Raw genomic sequence first — 26,446 nt, 5'->3', positions numbered from 1 at the left:
ATTCATTCCTGTAGAATGGAAATAAAAGAAACAATATTGTGCAGAAGAGGAAGCTAAGTTGTGATATGGAATCACTGATAGAATTACCTGACCCAATAGGTAGCTTTGGAGATGAGCAGATCTTTATGTACTCTCATATAGACTGTTCATTGGATGTAAGTTGTCCCAGAAATGAATACAACTTTGGAGGAGGTAGCTCTGCATAGCTAAAGCAATTCTTAATGGAGTTGACAGCTCAGGGGCTACCTGTATTCACAGGAAGTGGGACAGCCAGTCCTTCACTGAAGGAAAACCTTGGAAATTCATAACTATTGTCCACCACAGAGGTTACCATTCTACTAGTATATAACACAATTTCAATTACTAATGGTTTTGTTTTGGTATCTGTCTCATGTATTCTCTAAAATTCAATTATTTAGAAGATATCCTAACCCCTCATTTTCTTTTGGTTCTAATGTTCTCACCATAAGAATCCAAATCTCTAGTTTTCTATCAGAGTTGTCCTATCTGTACACAAGACTGGATCTGAACATCCAGTCTTGGACACAATATAGACTTAGGATAAGCTCTCTGATACACATTACATTCTTGTGATTCTTTAAAGACAGAATTATTTTTCCTTATTTACTTCTTTCTGTTAAATAACAATGGTGAACTAAAAACAAAGAAATTACTCAAGAGATTATTGCACAATTGACTCAAAACTGGTCAATCTTAAATCCATGACAAGCTTAACAAGAATTCAATTTTGATGCTACATATTTACCTTTACTTTTTGGAATGCATTTAGCTGAATACAACCGAAAAATAATGGCTGAAAAATAGAGAAATCTATTGGGTCAAAGAATTGGAAGTTCAGAGGCAGGGATTGCTCTGTGATCCATTAGTTCAACAGTCTTGAAGAACCTAGTTTCAATCAATTTCTCTGCCTGGCTACTTGGAGTATGGAATTTCCTTCTATATCTAATGCTTTTATGATGGCACCAGTAGCATAAGAACTATTTCATAATCCGTGTTTGCTTGGTATTAGAGAGCTTCTTTCCTCCATATCTTGCTGGAAACAATGAATTAAGAAACAAAATTTCTCCTTTGATTGAGGCAACCGATATTATGTATCTTTTCTGAATCAACATTAAACATTGCCATATTACAGAATTACTTATATCTGTTACTCAGTCACTCACTGGTAAGGAAGAATTACCCTGGTTGAGGCAGACAAATTAGGCCCATTCTGAGATGGAGTCATTTCCAAAGACAAATAACTGATATATAATGATGCAGAGGCAAATGTATATTAGAAGGTAAATTACCACGTCCAATAGAGAACTTGAATTGCTCAATCTTGGTTTAATGTCCCTTTTCACATTCTGCTTAAAAAAAACTTTTTAATTATAACATGAGAAAAATATAACAAAGATAAAAAGAATAAAATACAATGAAAACTACAGAACCCTAAAGAGAGAAATAGAAAATCTTAGAAGATGGAAAAATATACCCTGTTCATGAATAGGCAGAACTAACATCATCAAAATGGCAACATTATCCAAAGTTCTCTATAGGTTTAATGCAATGCCAATTAAAATTCCAATGGCATTTCTTATAGAAATACATAAAGTAATCATGAAATTCACATGGAAAAATAAAATACCAGAATAGTAAAATCAATTCTAAGCAGGAAGTGTGAATCAGGCGGTATAGCGATACCAGATTTCAAACTATACTACAGAGCAATAGTAACAAAAACAGCATGTACTGGTACCAAAACAGGTGGGTGGACCAATGGTACAGAATAGAGGACACAAAGACCAATCCACAAAATTACAACTTTCTTTTATTTGATAAAGGTGCTAAAAGCATGCAATGGAGGAAGGATAGCATCTTCAACAAATGGTGTTGGGAAAACTGGAAATCCATATGCAACAAAATGAAACTGAATCCCTTTCTCTTGCCATGCACAAATATTAACTCAAAATGGATCAAAGAGCTTGATATCAAATCAGAGAATCTGCATCTGATAGAAGAAAAAGTTGGCTCCAAACTACATATTGTGGGGTTGGGCTCCAAATTCCTTAATAGGACACCTATAGCACAAGAGTTAATAACAAGAATCAACAAATGGAAGTTACTTAAACTAAAAAGTTTTTTCTCAGCAAAAGAAACAATAAGAGAGGTAAATAGGGAGCCTACATCCTGGGAACAAATTTTTACTCCTCACACTTCAGATAGGTCCCTAATATCCAGAGTATACAAAGAACTCAAAAAATTAAACAATAAGATAACAAATAACCCAATCAACAAATGGGCCAAGTACATGAATAGACACTTCTCAGAGGAGGACATACAATCAATCAACAAGTAAATGAAAAAATGCTCACCATCTCTAGCAGTCAGAGAAATGTAATTCAAAACCACCCTAAGATACCATCTCACTCCAGTAAGATTGGCAGCCATTATGAAGTCAAACAACAACAAGTGCTGGTGAGGATGTGGGAAAAAGGGTACACTTGTACATTGCTGGTGGGACTGAAAATTTGTGTGGCCAATTTGGAAAGCAGTATGGAGATTCCTAAGAAATCTAGGAATGGAACCACCATTTGACCCAGCTATTGCCCTTCCAGGACTATTCCCTAAAGACCTTAAAATAGCATACTATAGGGATACTGCCACATTGATGTTCATAGCAGCACAATTCACAATAGCTAGACTGTGGAACCAACCTAGATGCCCCTCAATAGATGAATGTGTATTTATAAATAATTAAAATCTTGAGTTTGAATGTAATAAGGTAGTGGGCTGTAGTTGGTGAAGATATATTTTATGCCTTCTCATTTTCATCAAAAATTTGTGACATCATAGAATATAAGTCTGTGGAGTTTAAAATTTTAATTCAGTTATTTATGCATTGTATAGAACAGTGCCTGAGACTAATAGGTATGGACAAAACTGGAAAATGGGCAGAAGAGCAATAACTATTAAAGAGCAAGAAATAAAGTAGAAAGAAGTGAGAAGCTGAGGAAGAAAGAAGAGTGAACATTTTGCAAGGAGAAAGAAAACAGGAATCAGGTTCAAGTGGCTGGCCAGTTTCCTCTCATTTTCCCATCTGAGCATAACACATTGTGGCTTTTGGGAACCTTCAGCTTGCAAGAACTCATCTGTTTCTCTTGCAGAGTTAACCTACACAGTGAGCAATTCCATTTTTGCTTCCTGGGAAACTTGCTCTTTCTGAACACATGATTGATTTTCCTCTCTTTCACAAGCAAAAACCCAAACAGTTGTATCTTATTTACATTTCTCTTCATGATCATCATCCACACTGTCAGATCTTAAGGAATTGGATTTGGTAGGAGACCTCTGTTGTTACAATAGCTGCCTCCATGCTAATACTCATAAACACAATGCCTTGGCAAAGTCACTGTGGAACTAAAGGGGCAGAAAATACTCGTATTTACTTAGGAAGATGTGCCAATACACTCTTAGAAATAAGATATATACCCGTTTATAGTTCTATGCTGTTAGTGCATTAATTTTTCTTAGGAATATATAGAAGTGCTTTTGGGTAAAACATATTTACACTTGTACATGAAAAGCCCAATTCAGGTGTAAATGGCACTCATGCTTGCATCCTTTCTGCTTAATATTTTATAATTGAAACTACACATTTCAACTCCATGGCAGGGAAATGTTAATAAATGTTAGCATCCAAAATGAGGAAATGAGCATTGCTTTATCCAAATTTATACATTGCTTCTTAAGCACTGAAAGAAACTATCCAAATACTCATTTATTACTTTAAATTACATAGGGTTTTTATAGTTCAAACTGCTCACCAACAACTTTGTTTAACATTGTGACAAATTATTACCTTGTGCCAGTATAAACAATACCTACCAGAAAAACAGACTGATCAACTCCCGAACTTCTTATGTGGGTATAGAGGGGACTTGTACTGAAACCTATCCTTGTTTAAAAACAAATTAAATACAAATTTTACACAAATAAATTGGGGTCATTAGGATGTTTTTAACTTAAACTTTCCTTTTAAAAGCTACCATTTAGAAATAACTGGATTACAGCAAGTTTTAAATTGCTTTTGTATTAATTATGACATGAACCACATCTATACACCAGCTGCAGACATTATGGTGACCAAAGGTTTTGTTTAGCAGGCAATAATTGGAATTACATTTACTGCAAGATAAATTTCTGTCATTCATCATCAGTGACTTTATTCTGAGACTTAGTTGCTTGTGTCTCACAGACACATGTAATTAGAGTTGTGGAATTCACAGGGTTATCATGTTCAGGGTCTTGAATTGTCAGTTTCTCTTATATATTGACTATGAATAAATAGTAGTTTAAAAATATCTTCGTGTATTCCAAATGCGTCACATGATAACCACCAACTCAGCCACGTTGCAGCATAATATGGTGGAAGCAAGAAGGCACTGGAGGGGGGAGTGCCCCTCAGCCCTGGGTGTGCTGATGAGCTCCCCACTGACACCCAGGTTAGAGGGGCCTCCCCCCTGGAGGGGGAGTGCCCAATGACATGTGTGCTAGTGGAGAGCTCCACCCAACACCCAGATTAGAACGGCCTCCCCCTGGAGTGGGAAGTGGCCTCTACCCTGGGTGAAGTAGTGGTGTGCGGAGTTCCCCCCACCACAGCCAGGTTAGAGGAGCCTCCCCCCTGGAGAGGGGAGTGGTCTCTACCCTGGGTGCTGTATTGGTTTACGGAACTACCCTCAACAAACAGTTTAGAGGGGCCTCCGCACTAGACCAGGGAGTGGTCTCTACCCTGGGTGCAGTAGTGGTGTGGGGAGCCCCCCACACACACCCAGGTTAGAGGGGCCTCCCACCTGGAGGGGGGAGTAGTCTCTACCATGGGTGCAGTATTGGTGTGGGGAACTCCTCTCCTCACACACACACAGGTTAGAGAGTCCTCCCCATTAGGCAGGAGAGTGGCCTCTACCCTGGGTGCTGTAGTGGTTTGGGGAGCTCCTCCCAGATAACCAGGTTAGAGGCACCTCCCCCATCCAGGGGGGAGGAGCCTCTACCCTGGGTGCAATAGTGATGTCAGGAGCTCCCCCTGACACCCAGGTTAAAAGGGCCTCTCCTCTGGAGGGGGGAGTAGTCTCTACCTTGGGTGCGGTATTGTTGTGGGAAACTCCCCCCACACACAAGTTAGAGGGGCCTTCGCACTAGACGAGGGAGTGGCCTCTACCCTGGGTGCCATAGTGGTGTGGGGAGCTACCCACCGCCACCCTGGTTAGAGGGGCCTCCCCCCCCCCGTGAGGAGGAAGGAGCCTCTACCCTGGGTGCGATAGTGGTGTCAGGAGCTCCCCAGGAAACCCAGGTTAGAGGGGCCTCCGCTCTGGAGTGGGGAGTGGCCTCTAACCTCGGTGTGACAGTGGTGGGGGAAGCTCCCTCAAACACCCAGGTTAGAGGGGCCTCACCCCTGGAAGAAGGAGAAATCTCTACCTTCGGTGCCATATTGTTGTGGGGAACTCCCCCAACACACAAAGGTTAGAAGGGCCATGGCACTAGATGGGGGAGTGGCCTCTACCCTGGGTGCAATAGTGGTGTGGGGAGTTCCCCCACACACTCCCAGGTTAGAGGGGCCTCCGCCCTGGAGGAAGGAGTTGTCTCTACCATGGGTGTGGTATTGGTGTGGGAAACTCCACCACCACACACAGGTTAGAGGGGCGTCCCAACTAGACAGAGGAGTGGCCTCTACCCTGAGTGCAGTAGTGGTTTGGGGAGCTACCCCCTGACACCAAGGTTAGAGGGGCCTCCCCCCGGGGAAGGGAGTGGCCTCAAACCTAGGTGAAGTATTGGTGTGGGGAACTCCCCCCTGACACCCTGGTTAGAGGGGCCTCTCCCTGGACGGGGGAGTGGCCTCTACCATGGGTGCGGTAGTGGTGTGGGGAGCTCCCCCCAACAAAACCAGGATAAAGGAGCCTCCCCACTAGAGTGGGGAGTGACCTCTACCCTGGGGGGGGGACAACTCACTGCACCCAGGATAGGAGGGTATTCCCCTCTCTAGGGGTCAGGCCCCTTTACCCTGGGTGTGTGTGGAGAGTTCCCCACCGCACTACTGCACCCAGGGTAGAGGGCACTCCCCCTGTAGCGGGGAGGCCCCTCTTACCTGGTGTGGTGGGGTAGAGCTCCCCACACCGCCACCGCACCAGTGTAGAGGAGCACTAACCCCCCCAGGGAAAGGTCCCTCTAACCTAGGTGTGAGGGGGAGCTCCCCACACCGCCACCACATCCAGGGTAGAGGGGCACTTCTCCCTCCAGGGGGGGGCCTCTCTCACCTGGTTGTAGGTGGGGAGCTACCAACACTGCCACCACACCCAGGGTCGAGGGGCACTCCCCCCCCTCTAGTGGGGAGGACCCTCTCACCTGGGTGTCTGGGGAGTTCCCCACATGGCCAAAGCACCCAGGGTAGAGGGGCACTCCCCCCTCTAGTGGGCAGGCCTCTCAAACCTGTGTGTTGGGGGGAAGCTCCCGACACAGCCACAGCACGCAGGGTATCATAAGCATAAGCAAGAAGACTTTTTTAGTTCCAAATGCCATTAGAGAAACACAGATTGTGTCAAAAATCCTTACTTTGCTAAATATTTTTTAACTTAGCAAAGGACTTTAGAGATTAAGTAGAATGAGTCCAATCATAAGTGCCATTTACATCCAAAGTGTGATTTTCATGTACAAGCTGACTTCAGATGAAACCTCTCAAAATCATATTCATCTTCCAAAGGAGATGAGAGAGCTGTTCATATTTTCCAAAACCTCAATCTCTGGGTTCAATCTATTATGTTTATATTACTGGAAGATTTCTTTTTTATAAAAGATTTCAGTGTTTCAGCCAATGGTTAGGAAATAAATTGTTCACTGTTTGGAAAACAATTGACTTTCTCAGGTAGCTAGAGGGTTTGGCATACTTTGGGACTTTGCAGAAAAAATAGAACTACATTAACATAACCCAATTTCAAACAGACATGCTTGGAACATTGGAGAGCTGAAGAGGCCTCTGAGAGTATTTAGTCAAGAGGCATGATTTTAAAGATAGGAAAACCAAGGTCTAAAAATAAAAGAAAGATATCCAGATTTATGCTGTAAGTTGAGTTGATCTCATTCTTCTGAGTTTCAGTTCTTCAGGCATTGCATTCCATTAATATATCATTTTCCATTCTTTATCAGTTAGTTTTTTAGGACATACAGTGTGCCAAGCCTACTGGAGATACAAAGACAGACATATAAGAGAACCTTTGAACTCAAGGAGTTTAATAACATGGTGAAGAAAAAACAATAACTACAAACCCAACAGAACATTTAAAAAGTTGCTATATTTAAGCAAATGGGATTATATCTGACAATTGTTGACATCTGCAAAGTATAAGGAATTACAAAAACTCGATGCCAAAAAAAGAAAAACTTTAAGAGAGCAATAAACCTAAATAGACATTTCTCAAAAGAAGATATAAAAAATGCCATGTATATATTTAAAAAAAAAACCCCACCTAATCATCAGGGAACTAATCATCAGGGAACTACAAATTAAAAACACACTAAGATATTACCTTACTCTGGTAAAAATGGCTTTCATCAAAAACACTAAAGATAGCAAGTAGTGATGAGAACTGGTGGAGAAAAAGGGAACTCTTGTACATTGTTGGTGAGAATGTAAATTAGTACAAACCTTATCAAAGACAGCTTAGCGTGTCTCAAAAAATTGTAAGTAGAGCTACAATCCCACCACTGGGTATTTATATCAAACGAAATGAAATCTGTATGTTAAAGAGACACCTATGCTCCCATGATTATTACAGCACTGTTTGCAATAGCCAAGAAATGGAAAAAACCTAAACATCATCTGATGAATAGATAAAGAAAAGGTGGTGTATATATATAGTGGAATAGTATTCATAAAAAGAATAAAATCTTTTCATTTGAAGCAATACAAGTGGAACTGAAGATGATCATGTTAAGTGAAATAAGCCATGCACAGAAAGCCAAGTACCACACAATCTCACTCATATGCAGACTTTTAAAAAGTTGATCTCATAGAAGTTGAGAGTAGAATGGTGGTTGTAAGAGGCTGGGGAAAGCAGAAGTTTGGGAAAGGTTGATCAATGGGTACCAAGTTTGAGTTACTTAAGGGTAAGAAATTCTAGTATGCTGTTTTTGCACAGTAGTGCAACTATAGATAACAAAAATGTACTGTATATTTCAAAAACTAGAAGAAAGACTTGAATTTTTTTACCATAAAGAAATGATAAATGAGGTGATAATATATTTAACCTGATTTGAACATTATGCAATGTTTACATGAATTGAAAGGAGATGAAGTGTAGATAGCAGTAAGATGACAAGTTTATGTATATTGTGTGATGGATTTGAGCTTGAACTATAGATTGTAAAAAATATTCTGAAAAGTTTAAGTTGAGAGAGTGATATGATATTATTTCAATTTAGAATTACAAGTATATCAATGTGAAGATTTTACTGTAGTATAAAAAGACCAGCAGCAAAGAGAACAAATTGGAGGAAACTGCAGAAAGGAAGCAAGAAAGACAGATGTTATAAATAAAGAGTAGCAACGAGGATTAAGACAAGAGAAATGGAGGTATACATTTCATAGGTGTTCATAATTCATTAGATACAGAGAGTAAGGAAAGGAAAGCTTGGGATAACTCTAAGATTTCTGTGTCAGACTTTTATTGGATTAACATTTATCCCAATGGGGAATCCAAAAAGATAAGCATGATTGGGAAGGGAATTTAGGGCATGCTGATTTCAAGATGCTACAGCGCATTTCACGTACAGTGGATATATAGGTCAAAAATCTAGGAATTTTCTCTGGGATAGATCTACTTAGGAGCAGTTGAGTCTCCCACATCTAGTTGCTACTTAAGGATATTATTTCCAATAATAGTTTGACCTAATTGGTAAGTATGATCCCAAATTCATTATTGTGAAATGCTCCTGGACCTCTCCAGTCTACTTTAATTCTTCTTTTCCTTCTTCTTCTATTTTCCTCATTTAAAAAAACACATTAGGTTGGGTCTAGAGTTATAAATTTGAATTTTGAGTAACTTTTAATTTATATTCCAGTCTCATAATTTTGGTCAAGTTGTACATTGTGAAAATTGGATTCTCATATCAATAAGATATCAGTGATCTACACTCATTTTAGATACAACTGTAAAATAAAGTAATAAATATGAAAGGAGTTTGGAACAAAATGTAGATTGAAAGGGAGTGTATTATTGTGATGGTGGTGATGCAAAATCACACTCCAGTAATAAATCATTGCCCGAGACTATAAAAATAAGTGCATGCACTTGCACACATATATGCATAAACACACTCTGCTCATTTTGGCACCCACTGTCTTTATTGGATCTTTAATATATTCTATTTGGATTATTACATTCTCTTTTCTTTTTTCTATTTATTATTCTCTCCTAATGACCTATGTGCTACATTAACTCAAAACCGTTTTTCTTTAAACATTTTCATGTCATGGCTTACTAGCTTCCTAGGTCTTGTTCAAATCACTTCAACCAGTTCACTCTTCTATCAAATGTGGTTACCACCACTTAACATCACATGGAAGTTGTAAGAATGGAAAAAGATAATGCATAGGAAAGACCTTAAAAATTAATTTATTATATAAACATATTTTTTCTTAACTTTATTTTTATTGTTGTTAAACCCGTTATCATGTCATCCTTCTCAAATTTTTTTTTAAAAAAACTTCTTATAAGGGGCTGTATCTGTGGCTCATGGGTAGAAAGCTTGCCTTGCATGTGTGAGGCACTGGATTCAATCCTCAGAACCACATAAAAATAAATAAAGAATATAAAGATATTGTGTTCATATGTGTGTGTGTATATATATATATATATATATATATATATATATATATATATATCCTTGTTTTCATGTCAAGACTTGATTTATCTTCTTAGATTTCAAAGACTAGATTCTCCCTATTGCAGAATACATTCCCAACATTATGTTCATAATCCTCTTTGACTCAGCTCATGTGCTCATCATCCTCTGATCATTGACCCTGTTAAGACTATATGTTATTGCTAGGACAATTTTCATCTTAAAAACATACTCCTACCTGATACTCTGTTATTTTCCCTATTTCCTTTCACTTATAGCTCCACTCCCCCAAAATTCCTATTAGCTGTCTAAACTTCCCCATCCTATATTCTTTCCACAGCATTTGACAGAATTTCTCCCAGCATTGTGATAAATCATCTTTATTTGGAATTTAGAACACCATCTTCTCTTGGTTCTTTTCACAGATTAATCACAGCTTACTCTCTGTGTCTTCTGCTAGGTCCTCCTGATTTTCTTGATGTCGGAAGGAGGAAGTTTCTGAACTAAGTCATTGAACACATTCCCTGTCTCCAGTGCTTCCTAAGTGAGCTCATTCTGTACTATTGAAAGGTTAATAAAATAGGTACTTGTCACTCCGTTTTTCTATATGCTTAAAAAAGCACTGTTGAAATCTTAATAACTGTTTGCTAATCTTGTTCCCAGAATGTGCTGTCCCCAACTGTGAACTGTTTGCTAATCTTGTTCCCAGAATGAGCTGTCCCCAACTTCCAAACTACAAAATGTAACTTCTCTCCCTGCCCTCTCCGGGGAAAGTATATAAGCTCTGCTCAAGCTGTTCTCAGGGCTCTATCTCTCTTTGCTATAGAGAGCTCTGGGCCCTAGCATGCTAGTCTCCAAATAAACTCACCCTTCTGCTTTTGTATAAGACAATCTCTTGTGGTCTCTTACTCCAACGTTTCGCCGGACCCTTAATTTTGGTGCGTTGGCCGGGAACTGCGCATCGCCAGACAGGGAGATCTCAACAAGACTCCTTTAGGGGGGTAAGTAAGGCGCCTTATCTTCTTCTTCTTCTCCTCTTCCTTCTTTTCCTTCTTGTTTTTCCTTTGCGATCACTCAAATTCTGGTTTTTGACTCAGTGGAGAGCGTGAGCTCCAGAGTCTTCTGGTTTTTTGGCTCAGTGAAAAGTGTGAGCTCTCAGAGCCTTCTGGTTTTTTGGCTCAATGGAGAGCGTGAGCTCTCAGAGCCTTCTGGTTTTTTGGTTTGGGTTGGCAGAGTGTGGTTGTCAGTGGAGAGCGTGAGCTCCCCCTGGCAGTCGTGGACAGACGTGTTCCTGAAGCCACAGACCACGTCTTTCAAGGAATGCTTTGAAAGATTCTGGGGGGGGACGGAGGTGTCCCCATCTGGGAGGGACAAGGTGCCCTCATCTGTATTCTGCTGCCAACCAGTCTGGTTTTGCGGGCAACTATTCTTTCTCTCAGGTTGAATTCACTGTCTGTTTTTAATCTTTGCCTCTGAACTTGTGTTACACGTTTACTGTTTACTGTGTGTCCGTGTTTGTGTCACGTTTGTATTGTCCCTGTCTTTGTTTGAGTAACTTTCATTATGGGACAGAGTCATTCACTGGACTGAAGTCCGCTTAAGGGCTCAGAATCTTTCTTTTTCAGTAAAACACCGGACCTGGCAGACTCTCTGTGCCTCAGAATGGCCCGCCTTTGGAATTGGATGGCCTCCAGAAGGATCTTTCTACTCCCCACTAATTTGAAAAGTCAGAGATATTTCAGCCAGGACCACATAGCCATCCATATCAACAGCCATATATCTTAACTTGGCAGGACCTCTGTGAATCTCCTCCGCCATAGATGAAGCTTTTGATTGTCCCTGCCCCCACTCCTACTCCTTCCCCCACGATTCTGTCTCTCAAACCCTCTGCTCTTCCTCCTCCTCCACCCTCTGTTCTCCCTGAGTCTCAAGATTTGACTCTGCTGGACTCTCCTCCCTTTCCATATCCCCTGCCTTCGTTCCCCAACCCTCAAAACCCTCTAATTATTCCCCTGATGCTGACTCAGCTTTTTCACCACTGGAGGAAGTTAAGTCAGCTCAGTGCCCTCCAGATAACTCCCCCACAGCACACACAGCCCCTCCTCCCCTGGGAGAAGCTAGCCCGGCTAAAGGAACTCGCCGGCAGCGAATGATTAATAACCCTAAAGCCCCCATGATACTTCCTCTCCGTCCTTATGGGCCAATGATAGAGGATGGCCATGGTGGAGAAATGCAAACCTACCAGTATTGGCCTTTCTCCTCTTCAGATCTATATAACTGAAAAAATAACAATCCCCCTTTTTCCGAAGTCCCCACCTGGCTCACAGATCTGATTGAGTCATTGATGTTTTCACACCAGCCTACTTGGGATGACTGCCAACAACTCCTAGGGATTCTCTTCATGACAGAGGAACAAAAAAAATCCTCCTGGAAACAAGAAAAAATATCCTTGGACCAGATGGGCAACCAACACAACTTCCCAACATAATCAAAGCCAACTTCCCCTTGAACCGACCCAACTGGGACCCCAACACCTTTGAAAGTAAGGAGCATCTGTCCACTTATTGCTGGGCTCTAATAGCGGGTCTCTGAGCAACCACTAGACTTCCAACTAATTTGGCCAAGGTAAGAGAGATTATTATAGGGCCTGATAAATTCCCCTCTATGTTTCTAGAGAAAATTATGGAAACATATAGGAGATATATTCCTTTCAATCATCAGGCAGAGGATCAAAAGGCATCTGTCACGATGGCCTTTATTGGGCAAGGTGCCCTGGATATTAAAAAAATAAAGTTACAATGCTTAGATGGATTACAAGATATGACTTTGAGAGATTTGGTCAGAGAAGCTGAGAAGGTATACTATAAGAGAGGAACAAAGGAGGGAGAAAGAAAAGGAGCAAAGGGAGGATGAAAGAAGCAAAAGGCAGACTGAGGCATTGACTAAGGTCCTGGTCACAACAACAAATATGCCAGAAGTTAAGAGACAGGGAGACAGAAAGGGATACCTGGGCCCATGCTAGAAGCCACCTCTGGCCTCAGATCAATGTGCCTACTGTAGAGAAAAAGGACACTGGACCAAAGAGTGCCCTAAAAAGAAACAGCCACACTAGCCAGCCATTCTAACTCTGGAGGATGACTAGGAAAGTCGGGGCTTGAATCCCCTCCCCGAGCTCAGAGTAACTTTTGAAGTGGAGGGAACCCCAGTAAACTTTGAAATGGATACAGGGGCATTATACTCAGCCCTTAAGGCCCCATTGGGCCCTCTATCAACTAAAAGGTCTCTAGTTCAAGGGGCTAATGGCAGTAAATATCAGGCTTAGACAACTAAGAGGACCATGGACCTGGGGAAAGGAAAAGTCCATCACTCCTTCCTCCTTCCTAGTGATCCCAGAATGCCTAGCCCCATTGATGGGAAGAGATCTGCTCACCAAACTCTGGGCCAGAATAACTTTTAACCCTGAAGGCCCCCAAATAAAATTTCTAAATCCTTCAGTAAAAACTCCTATAGTCATGGCTTTAACTATATCAATAAAAGATGAACATCAACTCTTCACACCCCTCAAGACTGATCAAATAGGCAAGCTATCCCAGAAATGGATAACAGATTACCCAGATGCCTGTGCAGAAACTGCTGAATTAGGCCTTATCCCTGATGAAGAGGATCCCACTAAAATTTCATTAAATCCCATAGAACAACCAATAATGGTGGAGTTAAAAACCTCAGCCTCCCCAATTAATATTAAACAATATCCTCTGAGCAAAGAAGCTAAAGATGGGATAAGGCCCCATATTCATAAATATCTGGCCTTGGGGGTCCTAAAGCCATGTCAATCGGCCTGTAACACTCCCCCGCTACCAGTAGAAAAGCCAGAAACTGGGGACTATCGCCCCATTCAAGACCTAAGAGAGACCAACAACAGAGTGTAGGACATTCACTCCACAGTACCTAACCTGTACAATGTGCTTAGCACCCTGAAACCTGAGCGAAAATGGTATACTGTCCTGGACTTAAAAAATGCTTTCTTTTACTTGCCTCTGCATAAAGATAGTTGCTGTTTGCTTTCCAGTGGGTAGACCCAGAAACTAGAACGTCTGGTCAACTAACTTGGACCAGACTCCCACAGGGGTTCAAAAACTCCCCCACTCTCTTTGATGAAGCCCTCCAAAGAGATCTCAACAACTTTAGAACTATGCACCCCAAAGTCACCCTGCTTCAATATGTGGGTGACCTGCTACTGGCAGCCGATACCAAGGAAAACTGTGAGTCTGGGACCCAAGCACTATTATCCGAGCTTGCTCAACTCGGGTATAGAGCTTCTGCCAAAAAGGCCCAAATTTGCCAGAAAGAAGTAATCTTCCTGGACTATTCCCTTAGGGGCAATAAACGATGGCTCACTGAGCCCAGAAAACAAACCGTTGTGCAGATACCACCCTCATCTAACAAGAGGGCAAATGAAAAGGCTAAATTGGCAGCCCTAAACGGAGAAACCATGTTAACACTTTCCACACCGGGGGAACATAAGGACACTGACATTGAACTCCTCGACTTTACTGAGCCCGGCCTGCAATTTCAGAAAGCCCTACACGACATTAAAAATGTACATCAACTCACTCACCTTGGTTCAAAAAAATTGCAAGCATTCCTGAAGGATCAAGAACAGAGTTTACCACTAACCGGCTCACAGCAAAAGGAAATAACTGAACAGGTAACAAAAGCCTGTTGGGTCTATAAATTGGTTAATGCTTACCCTTCCAAGCTCCCTGTAGGAAGGCACCTTTGAGGGACCAGACCAGGACAATTTTGAGAAGTGGACTTACTGAAATTAAGCCAGCAAGGTATGGACTTAAATATCTCCTAATCTTTGTAGATACATTTTCAGGATGAATTGAAGCCTTCCCCCCCCCCAAAAAAAAAAAAAAAAAAAAACTGGCACAAATGGTGGTCAAGAAGATCCTGGAAGATATTTTTCCAAGACACGGCCTGCCTAAGGTAATAGGGTCCAATAATGGACCGGCGTTCGTGGCCCAGGTAAGTCAGGGATTGGCCAGGACCCTGAGGATTAATTGGAAATTACATTGTGCTTATAGACCCCAGAGCTCAGGACAGGTAGAAAAAATGAATAGAACCATTAGAGACCTTGACAAAATTAAGCTTGGAGACCGGCATAAAAGATTGGACTATGCTCCTGCCTTATGCACTGTTTTGTACAAAAATATACTTCCTCTGTTTCTTTGTGTAACCTCATCCCCTATGAAATTCTCTATGGTGCCCCTTCTCCAGTAAGGGACCTAACCCCAACTCTAGGACCTAACAATCCCTTCTACACCCCCTTGTTGGACAGACTTAAAGCTCTTGAAAGAACCCATCGATACCTGTGGAAACAGCTGGCCACTGCCTACCAACCTGGGGATAAAGGAACTCCACACTGATATCAACCCTGCTGGTAAGGACCATACCAGGTACTACTTATAACACCTACAGCAGTAAAGGTAGACGGAATCACTTCCTGGATCCATGCCTCTCATCTCAAGCCTGCACCCTGTCCAGACTCTGGCTAGGAATTGAAAAAGACTGGTAACCCTCTCAAATTGCGTATTCGCTGTATGAATAGGGCTATAGATTCTCCCTTTGACCACCAATAGTCTTAACCCTCATCAGCCCGTTAAGCAGCAATGGCTGATCATAAATCTTACTGGACAGGAAGTATGGTCTATCTCGCATACAGCCCCCTTAGGGACCTGGTGGCCATCTCTCCACCCAGACATTTGTCAGTTGGCTATAGGTCTTTTCTATTGGGTATCCCTGATGAAGAGGATCCCACTAAAATTCCATTAAATCCCTTCTGTACCATAAATAATAAAAACAAACATTATGGATGTAGGGACACAAGAGCCAGATGCAGGTTGGCTAACCTAGATTACTATGTTTGCTCGGCAGACTATCAAAGCCACAGTCATGGCTATGTGGGGGAAAAACTGACTTCTTCTGTAAGTCATAAGGATGTAAACATACAGGGGCTACCTGATGGAACCCAAACCTCCGCCAGTTCTCATTGCCCCCTTGCTGAAGTAACAGGTACTGAGGTATCTCTCCACCCATTCATTCCTCTCTTCTCCTGTCAGTGCCCACACCGGGTCCCACCAGGACTATCAAAAATGTAATAAAAATGGCCTTTAAATTTGCTTTATAATTACTAAAAACAGGTTACTAAAAATTTAAAGTCCCTCACAGGCTTTTTGGGATACTCACTCCAGTCTTCCCCTCTGCTCTACCTGTTCTACTACTCAAGTCTTTATTGCTAAGAAAATCCAAAACCCCTTTCCCATTATTCTTTTACATCTCTCCTTCCTCATTCTCAGATCCATGGAGCTGCTCTCAGCACCCAAACCCCTTTCCCATTATTCTTTTACATCTCTCCTTCCTCATTCTCAGATCAACGGAGCTGCTCTCTGCACCACCTTCCCTGTCCTCCCCCTCTATACCAGGCCCACAGAAAAGTCTTAACTGACCTTCTCCAGAAGTCTTCACTATGGCTCACTTTAGGACTTTCAGCAAAAGAGTCCCTATAAAAGAGTTCAGTATAGATAAACTTCCTTTTTTCATGTTCCCCTGTTCTACTTGGCCACTGGCTGAAAAAAATCAGCACTCCTAAGCTAGACACCCCCTTACTAGTTTTTCACAAAATATGTGAACAAGGCCTCTGGCCTTGAGCTGGGGCTTCATAGAGATGGCTACATTTCTAAGATAAAAAAAAAGGTATCAACTGAGCTCCATGGTAACAGCTGGCAAGGAAAAAAAAAATTCTCCCCCTCCCAGGTGTCCTTGAAAAGTTAACTTGCCCAGAACAGAAAAAAAAATATAACAGAAACAAAAACTGCCTTTTGTGAACTTCTGCAGACTGTGAACTTCTAAGCCCCTTCCCTTACATGCTGAGTACAAATTTCTAAAACTACCTAAACTTGGGTATTAATTGATTACAAGGGATTAATTAATTACAACAGAAGCAATGCCCTCTGAATCCAGTTGCAACCAAATAGACCTGTTTCCCTGTCTTCAGTGCTATCTTAGATGCCTTGCCTTGTCCGTCCCTACCACAGTATAATTCTATATACTTAAACATTATTTATATTTTCATAAAATGGTCAACAGATGTGATTAATTATGTGAAACTGCAGATGTTTTCCAGAGTGCTCTATCATGACGCAGATTCATTTGAAGATCAAATAGAGGAACATACATCCCGGTTCCACCAGGAACCTGTATCCCTCACTTTAGCCATCTTATTAGGAATGGAAATTGCTGTAGGGTGGGCACAGGGACCACTACCCTGGTCCGTGGGACACAACAAATGACCCAATTAGAAACAGCAATGGACCAAAACTTAAAGATATTAGAAACCTCCATCACAGCTTTGCAGGAATCTTTAACCTCTCTCTCTGAAGTTGTTTTACAGAACAGGCGAGGGTTGGACCTCCTCTTTTTGAGAGAAGAGGGCCTATGTGCTGCATTAAGGGAAAAATGTTGTTTTTATGCCAACCATACTGGAGTTGTAAAAAAATCTATGATTAAACTAAAAAGACGCCTTGAAGAGCGTCAGAGAGAAAGACAGACTCAAAAAGGGTGGTATGAGTCTTGGTTCACACAGTTTCCCTGGTTAACTATGCTTTTATCAGCCCTGGCCGGTCCTCTAATAATTCTTATATTGTTGCTAACTCTAGGACCCTATTTGCTTAACCGTGTAGTTTCCTTTCTCCAAGCCCAAAATTGGACAAGTCAAACTTATGGTAATCAGACAACAATATACCCCACTAGCAGACACAAAATGTGACACCCCCCAATGATCACTTTTATGATTAAAAGTAACCAGAAAAAGAAGTGGGGAATGAAAGGTTAATAAAATAGGTACTTGTCACTCCATTTTTCTATATGCTTAAAAAAGCACTGTTGAAATCTTAATAACTGTTTGCTAATCTTGTTCCCAGAATGTGCTGTCCCCAACTGTGAACTGTTTGCTAATCTTGTTCCCAGAATGAGCTGTCCCCAACTTCCAAACTACAAAATGTAACTTCTCTCCCTGCCCTCTCCGGGGAAAGTATATAAGCTCTGCTCAAGCTGTTCTCAGGGCTCTATCTCTCTTTGCTATAGAGAGCTCTGGGCCCTAGCATGCTAGTCTCCAAATAGACTCACCTTTCTGCCTGTTGCATAAGACAGTCTCTTGTGGTCTCTTACTCCGACGTTTCGCCGTACCCTTACACTATGACATTAATTACCACTTATACACTGCTAATGACTCTTTTTTTGATGTTGTTAATAACTCTAATCTCCACCTCCAGCCCTGAATCGTCCTTTCAATTCCAGACTCACAGTCTTCTGATTTGCTACCTTTTAGATGCTGATAATAATCTTAAACATAACATGTCTAAACTATAATTTTATTTTTCTCCTCTAAAGCTGTTACTGTCCCAAAGGTCTCCATCTCAGGAATTGGAAACACCATGTCTTCTCTTAAACAAAATTGCCTTCAGTTTTATCTGGCTCTTCTCTTTCTTTCACATGTGACATCAAGCCTTTGTTAGTTTTGTGAGCCTGCTGTTACCAGGTATCTCAAGATTATTGCCTTAAAATTTATTCTCTAACAGTTCTGGAGTCTAGAAGTCAAAAATTAGTTTAACAGACCAATTAAGGTGCCAGAGGATCTGGAGGAGAATCTGTTCCTTGTCTCTTCGAGTGGGTCCTTGCATTCCTTGACTTCTGACTTAGAACCAACCTCTACTTCAGTGGTGGCATTGCCTTCTCTTTTTCAGTTTTAATGTTGAGGCTCCCTGTACCTTTCTCATCACACTGTGATGGCATTTAGGGCCCACACCAATAAAGCAAGATAACCTTTTTTTCCTCAAAATTTTCAACCAGATCTGCAAAAGATCCTGTTTTTTCAAATAATATAGCAGGTTTCAAGGATTAAGAGCTGATATTTTGGATAAATGTTATTCAGCCTTCTACAGTATCTATAAACACATCGTAAATTATATCCAGCACTTTCCCATGGCTTCTTCAGTGGCTTCTAAATCTATCATCCCTTTCCTAGATTATAGCAGCACTTCTAGCTTGATCTTACTGCTAAAGAACTTTTCCTTTTGAGGCTATTTTTTTAAGACAGCAATTAGGGCAGTCATTTAAAAGGAATATTATTCAACCATAAAATAGATGAAATCTTGTCATCATGGAAACATAGATGGAACTGGAGGGTCTTTTATTAGATACAATTAGCAAGGCAAAGAAAAATATTGCAAGTTCACATTCTTTTGCAAAAGCTGAAAAGTTGAAATCTCATAGAAGAAGAGTGGAGTGATCACTAGAGGCTAAGAAGAAGAGGAGAGAGGGGATCAAGAGAGATTTGATAATGAGTACCACAGTACAACCACATAAGAGTAGCTAGTTCTGTATTCTATAGCACAGAAGAATATCTGCAGTCTATAATAATTTATTATATATTTCAAAACAACCAGAAGAATCTGAATTTTCCCAATTCACAGAAATAATCAATGTTTAAGGATCTGGAAGTGCTAATTGCCCTCATTTTGTTATTACATATCAAATGCATGGGTCAACTATGCATACAATATATGTATGTACAAATATTTTGACAATTTAAAAATTTGAGATCATGCCACTGTTCCTGCTAATAGCATTCTAAGGCCTTGTCTTCCTCAGAGCCAGATTTACAGGCTCTGCTTCACCTGTTCTCCCACCTTTGCTCTAAATCATCTTCTATTACAACTGCTTTTCGAGGCTACTCAGTGAGACATCTGGTTTCCCTAATGCTTCCTGGACACACCAGATCTGCTATTAACTCATGCATTTTGTTCTTCTAGGAAGGCCTCAAGTTATCATCAGATTTTTCCCCTCACTTTATTAAAGATTTCTGCTCAAATATATTTTCAAAGTGGCTTTGACAAACCACTCAATTTAAAGATCAAGCTCTCTCCCTATATTGTTCTTTAATCAATAGTTAGGGTTCTTTTATTTTCTTTTAATTTTGGAACACTTATCACCACATATTTATTTGTTTATGCACTGTCAATCACATGCAGCGCAATGTAAGCCTCCTGTCAGTTTTGTTCCTGAACATGAACATCATTTTCTTATTACCAGAGAATAAGCCTTATATATTCAACAGAATGATATAATGACACTCTTTGTTCTAGTGTTGGTTTACACTCTAAAGACTTTTGATAAAGCCAGAAGTTCTAAGCACCCCTACATCACAGAGATAACCAGCTCTATTGGTGTATCTGATTGGGAGAAAGAGAAATTATTGTATAAATATTACATCATGGTCAAGAGAATGCCTCCATCATTTAAAAATAATTGAAATATGTCTATATTATCAAATTCAGGAATAAAACTTAACTATAAATAATGTAAAAGCATTGTGACAATCCTAAACACACAGGTAATGAATTGTTGGAGTCTGTAAACAAGTCAGGATGGCGCCTGGCATTTTGCCAGGGGGAGTGGTTTATGAGGTGGCGTCAGCGAGCCATTAAGTGTGGAGATTTCTTATTGGTTGAATGCTGTATCTAGTTTATGTTAATTAAGATAAGCTGTGTGGAATGTATAAATACCTCTGTTGTCCTACAATAAAGGGCTCCCACTCCTGCTGTATTAATCTACACAAGTTATTCGTCACCACTCAGTTATTTTGCTGCAGCTGGACTGCAGCAATGAATAATTGCTTGACTAAGCAAGTAGACATAGGAAAGAGGGACAAGAAGAAAAAGATGAATATTAGTTGGTTAATTGATGTAATGGGAGGGATCATGGGTCTAATTTATTTTGGTAATGTGAGAGTCTAGACCGCGGTATATGCTGATGCAAAACATTTATTAGTTGAATGAACAAATGATAAGTGTGGGATATATTTTCTTGGGCAGATTAGTGATATTATAAGCTAACAGCATTTTAAATAAAAAAATACTAACTAAAACCTATGAATACTCAATGGAAGACACTTCTATGGGCCACCCTTTCCTTGAGTCTTCATTCTCAGAATTAAACATCTATGGAATTGATAGAAAAATGCATTGGAATAGCAATTTTACATTCCCATGCTGGGTAGAGTTGCAATACTTCATTTTTTTTTTTTTTTTTTTTACATCCCGAGGCTGGTATACTACACCCATACAATTTTCAAAACAGGCAAGAGAGAAAAGGCTCTCAGAGTTATATAGATTAGAATACAAGTCTGAGCAGAGATTCTTTTCTAGTTGGGTGCCCTTGCCCAAGTCAGTTAACTTATTTGAGCCTCAATTTGATAATAATCATCCTAACAATGATAAGGTGATAATTAAAAATATGTTCATTATTTTTGGTCACTTTATGTGAAGCTCTGTGCTAAGCACTTCATAAATTACATTGCATGAAATTTGCTAAACGTCTGTAAAATAGATATACTAGTAATATTTTAATGTTGACCTCATATTCTGTAATAATTGCAGTCAACTGAATGAAGAGATCTTAGGGAAATCTACAATTGGACTGAAGTTTCCTTTACTTTCTTCTCTGCATAACTCATCCTTCAGCTGAGTTTCCTATCATATACATCACTTAAGGAGCCAATGGTTCTCGAGTGGATACTCTCCTGTTATGACTCAGTCCTGAATCTCTAACCAATTACTTTCTACCTTCATTCTGTCTTTTTTTTTTAACTCAGTTGGAATACATTTTTCTGTTTTATTTCCACTTTCCAACTTGGTTTGCTCTATGATTTCTGTGTCCTCTTGTCCTCCTTGCCACAGCATTCTATTTCTTTTAAACCTAAAATTAAAACTTATTTCTTTTTACAGAAAAACATGACACAGTAAAGGGAAAAGGTTTCTGTTAGAATTTGTGCATTTCAAAAATATTATTGTGTTTCCTATCACTATTTTTTTCTTCATAATGATATTTTTTAAAACTAGATTTTAGTTTTTGAAACGGATTTAAATTCACAGAAAAAAATGAGCAGAGATTACAAAGACGGTACACCTTCCCCCTGTATTCCTCATGCTTAGCCTCCCCTATTAGAAATGTGCCCCATTAGAATGGTGTAGTTGTTATAATCACTGAATCCATACTAACACACAGTGATCACCCAAAGTTCATGGTTTACTTTAGCGTTTTCTATTGCTCTGTATGTGGTTTGGGTCCGGGCAAATGTGCATGACCTACACCACCACTGCAGTATCATGTAGAGAAGAATCCCTGCCCTAAAAATTCCTTTGTGCTGGTCTTTTCATATAAAAATCCTTCTGTGCTGGGCTATTCCTGTAATGTAATTTAAAAATGATTGCATATTATTCCATTAATGAAACAATTATAATTTACTTTATCTGTCTCATGTTAGAATTTATTTAGAAACTGTTTACAATGTTTGTTCTTACTATTAGTGCTGCTCCATTGTGGCTAAAACTTTGTGTCTGTTGAGAGTTAAAAGCCTTAGGATAAATCACTGAGATGATCGAAACTTGGATACATTACTAAAAATATTGAGATGATTAGATTTTATGTTTACACTTTCTCATATCCTAAGATTATACTAAATGTTTTAAAGAAATCTTTGCCAACTTCTTAGATGAAAAAAGCTTTGCATTATGTAATTTGCGTTTTTTGATTGACTTAACATTTTAATATATTTTTATCCATTTATGGTTGTTTTTTTTTGTGTGTGATTTCTATTGGTATCATTCAATCCTTTCTTCATTAGAGCCTTATTTTTATAAGGACTTGAAGGAGATCTTCAAAAATTAAGGATATTGATCTTTCATGAGTCATAACTTAAAAATAATTTTCCACCTTGTTACCTAACTTTCTTTTCTTCCAGTTTTATTTGAAGATTACTTTGGATTTATAGAAGATGGGAAAACAATCTAGAAAACTCCTGTCTACTGTATATCCAGCTTCTCATTGTGTTAACATCTTATAAAACCCACAAAATAATGATGAAAACTAAAATATTAAATTTGTTGGAATTCTATTAAATAAATAGCAGTGCTTGGATTTTATTCATTTTCCATAAATGTCTTTTTTTGTTTTAATACCAAATCCAGTTCAGGATAACACATGGCACTTAGACCTCATGTCTCCTTGGTCTATTAAAATCTGTGTGGTTCTCAGTCACTCCCTCTCACAAAGGTGACTTCAGACACCTTTGAAGATCATGCCTTTAACTTTTAAATGTTAGTTTTAGAGATATTTACATCTTATGCATTTTTATGCTAAACACATTAGTAATCTCCTTTATGGTTTCTGCCTTTGGTACCAGACATGCAACTCTTAAAAAGTATTGTCTTGCCACAGATCACACAAATATTTAATATTATATTATGGTAGGTTTGCTGTTTCACTTATTTATATTGAATTTTAATTTCTCTGGAATTTATTTTGGAATAAGCCATGAAATAGAAATATAAGTTACTCTTTTGTCCCCAGGTGAGCAAACATTTGTTCCATTTTTTTGAATAACCTGACTTATAAAAGAACTTTCACATGCCTTTGTGATTCTTATTATTCTTTTTAATCATCAATCCTATTCTGTTTTATTTATAAAACATGTTTTATTTGTAAATGTCTTATATTTATAATATGTTTTATTTATAAAATGTATTTATAGTAACATGTTTTAATATTGCTATTTTATTATTATTATTATTTTTGGTAATTCCAAAGTTTTCTTCCCTGAAGGCACACAACACAGGTGAGGGGAGGACTCACACATTCACCCTAACAAGATACAGGCCTGAGCACCACCTCGTGGATGGAAGCATCCATTCACAGCACACACAGCCATAGCTGTGGGCACCAGGAGGGGCCAGCAAGTAGGGCATGGCCCCAGTCTGTGGTGGCTCTGGGTGCCCGTCAGCATAAAGCAATAAATACTAACACAGGACATGCAGAAGAGAAGCCTGGGCGATGAGGGAGACAGGGGTGGGGGTTTTCTCATACGTCCAGCACAGTGGCGATATTTCAAGTATTGCAAGGAAAACCACACGTTTCGGTGCATGTGTGCAGTTTGTTTTATACTGCTCTACCATGAAAGTTACTAGCCAACAAACGAAGCTTTCAGTCACTGTTTTATGAACTCATTTTGAAATATGAATCTGTGGCCAAAAGTCAACACATCTGATGAGAATCTGTAACAGAGAAGTAAGGGAGCACAGCAAATCAAAAGAAAAAAAAAGACACAATGAATGGGAAAAAGGATAACTTCAGAAAACCATAAATAATCTCCTGAAAGAGTTGGCATGGTCAACATCAAAATATTATAAAAATAAAATGTAACATTTAGAAATAAGAAAGTATGAAAAAAGTGTTTTCCTTAACTTTTAAAGATATAATTACTGAAACAAAAATGTTACTTCAAAATGCAAACAATAAATTAAGGATATTATACAGAAAGTAGAAGAAAAAGACAAAAAAAATTGAAAGAGAATAAATGCTTTAAAAAATAGATCAATTTAAGAAGCTCAACATCTGATTTATATGATTTCAAATTAGAGAAGAAAAAATTGAAAGTAGGAAGATACCACAGAAATAATATAAGAAAAAGAAAAATCAGGATTAGTCTCCAGATTAAAAGGTTTACATTACACAGTGCCCTGCAAAATGAATTTTTTCAAGTTCCACCCAAGACAAATAAAACTTCAGAACATCAGTAATAAAGAGATGACCCTAGAAACTTTCAGAGAGAAAACAAACAAACAAAAATATATCTCAAAAGGGAATTCTTTAAAAACAACATTATGTAAATAAATAACAATAAAGAAATGCCTTGAACAGAGTGAAAATGACTAAAACTATATTCAATAAGACTACTACTGAGCTTTTAGCTTTATTTCAAAGCATTTTCAGGCTGGTAAAGACTCAAAAATATTTCTCATGATTCCCTAGCAAAGTACACCATCAAGAGAGAAAGAAATCATAATACCTAGGAAACAGGGTATTTAATACATGTGACAGGCAAAAGGAATTCCCAAAAAAAGCAAAGAATTTCAAGGTGAGAAAAGGATGGTGTGGTAATCCTGAAGAGAAACCCCTCCAGACAATTTCAAGAGCAATGCCAAGAGAGGGGAGGCACCCCCAGACTCCCCGCACAGCTGCCACCTGGAAAGCTATATTAAGAATATTTAGCCAGTTTTTTGGGAGGGTTGTAAAGATTTGATCAAAGGATTGAAGAAAATCAGCAAATAAAACAGGGCAATTATTAACCCCATGAAAAAAATAAATCAATGTTTTTGTAGCCAAGGGGACATTAATAATATTTATTTTGGAAAACCTACTCATTCTTTCATTCAATAAACATATTAAAATCCTAGCATACCCCAGGCTCTGTGACAAGGATGAGTGAGATGCAACTCTCATTCTCAGCAGTAGGGTCCTTGACCTTCAGCCCTGCCACATATATACCAAGGAGTTACAATCCATAACACCAGCCTACAACCTCACCTTTCATGATATGCACATGCTCCTATCCAACACCCTTCTCCCAGAGGAGCAAAGATAAGTCTGGAAACAAGCCCTCAACCATGCTGATTAAGTCCACCAAACTACACCTGCCCATGAGCACTGAGTAGGTCCCTAACCAAAATCCCAATTGGGATTATAATTCTCCAGAGGGTCAGACAAAAAGGGACAATTCATCACCTGCCTACTGACAGGGCAGCTCATAAAGCAATCAGTTATGATCATCTCTAAGAGGTCATTCAAGATAAAAATGAAGACACTTCCTCCTATTTAAACCACCTGACTGAAGCCCTACTCCAATATACCAACTTAGATCTCAAGTCATCTGATGGTCAAAACTTACTCATGACCTACTTCTCCTATAGCTTCCCTGACATTAAAACCAAACTTAAAAGCTGGAGCAAGATCCCCTCACCCCACAGGCTCAAGTACTTGAGGAAGCCTTCAATGGCAGAGATGGAAAGTCCCACAAAGTTGAATATCAAATGCTAACCAAAGCATTTCTGCAATCTCCTGCTGCTAATACTGCCCCTTTAACCCACAGAAAACACTCCAGAACATTCTATAGGTATGGTCAGCTGGGCCACTTGGCAAAATTTTGCTCTAATCCTCGCTAACTTTCCACTCCCTGTCCTAAATATCCCAGGTGGGCCATTGTTGATTGCCCTCTTGCCCAGAGAGACAGGAGGTCACACAGCCCCACCTCACCACAGGCAGACCTTCTAGGACTGGCTACAGACAACTAACAAGGTCCAGGATCCCAGCACCCAAAGACCACCATCACAGGGACCCAGGGTAACCATTGTGGTAGCAGGTAGGCTCATCTCTTTCCTCTTGGACACCTGGGCTATATTCTCAGTACTTGTCCAATTTGAGGGACCAACTTCTACCTCCATAACCTCCACTGTTGGGGTAGAAGGCAAACCATATCAACCATTATTAACCCCACCTCTCACATGCTCCATTCACGAGATCCCTTTCTCACACTTTTTCCTCATTATTCCCCAAGCCCTATTCCCTTTCTAGGTTGACATCTCCTAAGTAAATT

Source organism: Ictidomys tridecemlineatus, chromosome 1 (assembly GCF_052094955.1).
Source record: "Ictidomys tridecemlineatus isolate mIctTri1 chromosome 1, mIctTri1.hap1, whole genome shotgun sequence".
Taxonomy (NCBI): domain Eukaryota; kingdom Metazoa; phylum Chordata; class Mammalia; order Rodentia; family Sciuridae; genus Ictidomys; species Ictidomys tridecemlineatus.
This window is presented reverse-complemented; position numbering follows the sequence as displayed.